Below are 4,790 nucleotides of genomic sequence, written 5' to 3'. Positions count from 1 at the left end.
TATATATTAATTTCACTATTTATTTGTTTAAAAATACAATAATATAGTAAGATATTACAATTTTAAATAATTTTCTACTTTAATATATTTTAACAATTTATTTCTAGTGATAACAAAGCTACATTTTTCATCATCATTACTCTAGTCTTCAGTGTCAAATGATCCTTCAAAAATCATTATATTATGCTGATTTGCTGCTTGATTATTAATAATAGTTTTTTTTATTATTATCAGTGTTGAAAACAATTTTTGTTGCTTAGTATATTTTTTGAAACTGTGATTGTTTTTTTCAGGATTCTTTGGTGAATAGAAAGCTCAGTGAACAGCAATCATGGATTCCACAAAAATATTAAGCAGCAAAAATCATTGTTAATAATAAGAAATGTTTTTTGAGAAACTAATCATCATATTAGAATGAATAAATATTTACAAAAAAAAACATTAAAAATAACTAAATTAGATCAATTTAAAAAAATATTTTTTCAGGTAACAAATTATCTGTAACAACAATAACTTATTTAAAAATATAATTAAATGTGACTACTGTATATCCATCTTAACAAATTAGACTACATCAAAGGAAGTATTTTTTTATGGGTTAGATAAAGTAGAAACAGATTTTTGAAACCACCAAGCTGCAGTGTGTAATTTCTTCACTACTGTTACTAAACTAACTTAAACAATAAAGACACTCCCTATCTGCCATTGGTCAAAAAACAAAACAAAACGGATAGCCCTGCCCTGAACCCATGCCATTGGTTGAGTCTGTGTTGGTATGCTGGGATGGTCAGTGATATATACTTAAATATGAAATATTTGGGTTAATTTTATTATGAGCTGCCAATAAAACAACTACAAAAAACAAATCAAGTATTCCCAAAATCAGTACAGAAAATTTGATAATACATCACTGAAAATTCACAGGTACGGCTTTCATCACAGTTTCTAAACAAATGCATTTCAGCCGGCCTACAAAAGCTTCAGTACAGCATGACAGATATTACAGATATTGGTATAATAATAAATATTGATTCGGTGTTGTTTTTCCATCTTCGTGCAGAATTGTGTCTGCATTAAAAGCATTACAGGGCTCTGGACTCACTAAACTCATGGCTTGCGGCTGTCCAGAGTAACTCTCTAAGCCTCTCTGCACGCCACTTTACGGCACGCATTCATGTCTGTGTTCACGCCACGTGGGCTACACGACAGCCATTGTTGTTTACACCACTCTTAATTAAAGAGCGAGCCATGGGAGGCTCTCCATCACCCCAGCAGACGCAGATTAACCACAGAAAAAAGAGAAAGAGGGAGAGGGAGTGGGAGAATGGAGACAGTAGAGAGACAAAATTGTCTTTGTTTTATTATGAGCTTAATTAATCATGCTTCAGTATAATTAGACATGCCTGCAGGAAGCAAGATTAGATGCTGACAATAATACAAAATTTAATAAACATATATATATATATATATATATATATACACCTTGATAGAAAGTGTGCTGTTTTGAGATTATTACATTTTGCCTCCTCGGAATTCAGAGGTGGTATTTCAGGTGCTGACTGCATTGACTTTCATATGTTTATTAATGACTGCTTCACTCACACAGCTGCAGTTCAAGGCTTTTTTTTCTGTGCGCTTTTCAATATTTATTTGCATTTTTGCTTTTATTTTGCATGCCATACTGTGCAAGACATGCCATTCTAACATTTTAAAACACCATAAAATAAAAAATATATACTGAATTTAATATATAATGTACATAAGCTTTGCGATTATTAAATTCTAGTGTATAGCTAAATGATACCCTAAAATAGTAACATATATTAATTGGGTTTATTACAGTCAAAAATATGATTTAACATCACTTAAATCTATATAGATTAATCTATAGCAACAAAACTCATTTTTATGGGTTACATAAGGTGAAAATAGCTCTTTAAGGTAAGAATAGCAGGTTAACACTTTGCAGAATACATTGTCAACTTAAATTAATGAGGAAAAAAAATTAACAAATGATTTTAGCAAATGGCTGCAATATAACAAAGAGTGAAAAATTTAAGGGGGTCTGAATACTTTCCGTACCCACTGTATATGCCAGCAGGCACAGGAGATCAATATAACGTCAGGTTGACATTGGACATGATGTCGGACAGACATTGCATTTTGGTTGAGAATGAAAATTGAATTGACGTCAGTATTTGATGCCAATTTGATGTTGATTTCATGTTGGATTTTAGTTACACAACCTAAAAACAACAACTAACGTCAGCTGATGTCGGTATTGGACATCAAATTAACATTAACATTAGACGTTGAATTGACACTGAATTTTGGTCATCCGACATCGCAACCGAAATTTGCGATAAATTGCACGTTGTGTGCCTGCTGGGATAGTGTTAGCAAAAGTTTTAGTAAGAAAAATTTAACTATTTAAAACGTGGAGTATTCCTCTGTGAAAACAAATCAGAATATTGATGACTCACCCTGCACTCACTTATTTCATCCAATCAAATTCTCTCTAAATAATGCCTGCCCTCTAATACCTCTGCCTCTGACAAGCAACTGAAAGTCCTGAATTTAAAATGGTCCAAGTAAGCTTACGCACTTACCCTAAAAATAGGCTTTCAATGAATATTTACCCGAAGATTCTAATTCATTCGTCAAAATGTTTTAGGCTTCATCAAATGCTAGCCTTAAAAACATTACTCAGACAAGTCAGTATTTCAAAATCTTAATTTCTACCACAGAAATAAACACAATACTAACAAGGCATACAAGACTGAAATAGTCTGACAGAATTAACTAACCCTTTAGCATCAGTGAGCTCTACCGTCAACAGCTGCTTTTCTGTACTGCATGAAGCCCATTTTAATGCTAGTGGAAAGTGACTGTAGACAGTGTGTGTGTTTGTTTGTATGTGTGTGTTTTGTTTGTCTCTGAGCTTGTGTTGAGCTGTCCTGTGTGGTCACCACTGTAACTGTTTGATAAATGTTGTCCTTCATCGCCTGACTCTGCTGACACCAACCTTTGTTTGTTTGTTAGTCGTCTATTGTGTGGCTCTCTTGAACACTCAAGGCCATCCTGAGCTCTCCACCACTCGTTACCAGATTACATCCGCCCACACACACACACACACACACACATTTGCCACGGCTGCAAAGCACTCTCTCAAACTTTAGGGATGAATGCCAAGTATGTGTGGCTGGTGGGAAAACAGATAAAAGAAGAAAAGGTGTGGAATGATTTCATGTGAATTACAAAAGTGAGTCCAGTATGTAAGTCTACTCTTCTTGATTCTGAAAGAGTTAGAATAAAGCATAAACGAACATTGTGGGTCTTTATAAACAGACTGCAGTCCTGTAGACACACAGTCGACCTTCATTAATGGACCTTGTGAAACGTAGCCTCAAGCAATTAACCTATAGAAGAGGCAGCCGTTTCTGGAGTGCATTCCGCAGCCTTTTTAAAACCAACAACACCGCTAAAAACTTCTCTTTATTACACAGACAAAATTCACATTGACAGGGATACAAAGAGGTTAACTGGAAAAAAAAATTACTGACTGTCTCCTTCAGTCGTACATAATGTTTAACTCAGTCACCCACAATCGACCAGTGGTGCAACGTGGCTCTTTCGATCTTTTGTAAACTGCGTCCTCATCCATCAAATATCTCCATGGGTCAATTACGTGACCCATTTTTTGTTTCCAGATCTTCTAATATTTTTTTATAAAATGTTATTCATGCAAACAATAAATGGCACATATTTCAGAATCAACAGCAATTTCTGAATAAAAAGCCTGGTAGGATTTTCATAAAACTGCACTCTTAAACATAAAAATAAAGGCCCTTCATTGGCATCAAAGGTTCAATGAAACCTTTTGATTGCACAAATAAAGGGTTCTTCTGTGGCATCACTGTGATTCCCCTTTTGGGACTTTTATTTTTAAGAGTGTGTAACTAAGAAAAGAAGTCTAATTAACATTAATATTTTATTATTACTTATAATACTTTTTGAATGAACACTTTTTGTCCATTAAATCTGAGATATGTTGCTGTCATGTGTCAAGAAAACCATGAAAAAAGAAATGACATGACAAGGACCTGTACAGACCCTCACTGCATGCCATGGTCAGTAAATATCTAAAAAAATGGTTAGATGTAATTCCTGAATGAATGAATGAATGAATGAATGAATGAATGAACGAATAAATAAATAAATAAATAAATTCACCTTGAAAAAGATTAAGATGCCATTTATTTTTGCTAGACGGTTAGACCACTTGACATTTGTAATAAACATTGTCATTAAATCTCTCTCTCGCATTTTTTTTATGCTTTTGAAATGTTTGGAAATTATTTTTTTAAACATATGCAACTGACATCAACACCAATATTACAATTGAAGAACATTGGCACATGGCCTTAAGCTGCAACAGTGATATAATAAAAGACACCAAAGCTCAAAAATGACATGCATTAATGACAAAAATCAGAATAAACCATTTGTATAGTTAATTAGCCTGCCGGCTGTTGACGGTTGCCAAGCAACATGGCATATTAGCACGTTAATATAAAACACATGCCCACAGATGGGCATAAATCATCTGTTTTAACCCACTTTGAATCCTTACCAGCCTTATAAACGTACTTTATTTTTGTATTCTCCTATTTACAAACGAAATAACAAGGTGATTCCATTCCCACAAAACCCTGATAAAAATGGTCAAATCTGGATTATTATGGACACACACACACACACACACACACACACACACACACACACACACA

The 4,790-nt window shown here is 33.9% G+C and overlaps 1 protein-coding gene across 8 annotated transcripts in view; it reads right to left on the bottom strand.

Annotated features, from left to right (window-relative positions):
* large2 (LARGE xylosyl- and glucuronyltransferase 2) overlaps positions 1-4,790 on the bottom strand; it is a 119,539-nt gene that overhangs the window by 18,161 nt on the left and 96,588 nt on the right. The gene's annotated exons all lie outside the window — the stretch shown is intronic.

The sequence above is a fragment of the Sinocyclocheilus anshuiensis genome, unplaced genomic scaffold, assembly GCF_001515605.1.
Source record: "Sinocyclocheilus anshuiensis isolate Anshui unplaced genomic scaffold, SAMN03320099.WGS_v1.1 scaffold297, whole genome shotgun sequence".
NCBI lineage: Eukaryota > Metazoa > Chordata > Actinopteri > Cypriniformes > Cyprinidae > Sinocyclocheilus > Sinocyclocheilus anshuiensis.
This window is presented reverse-complemented; position numbering and strand designations above follow the sequence as displayed.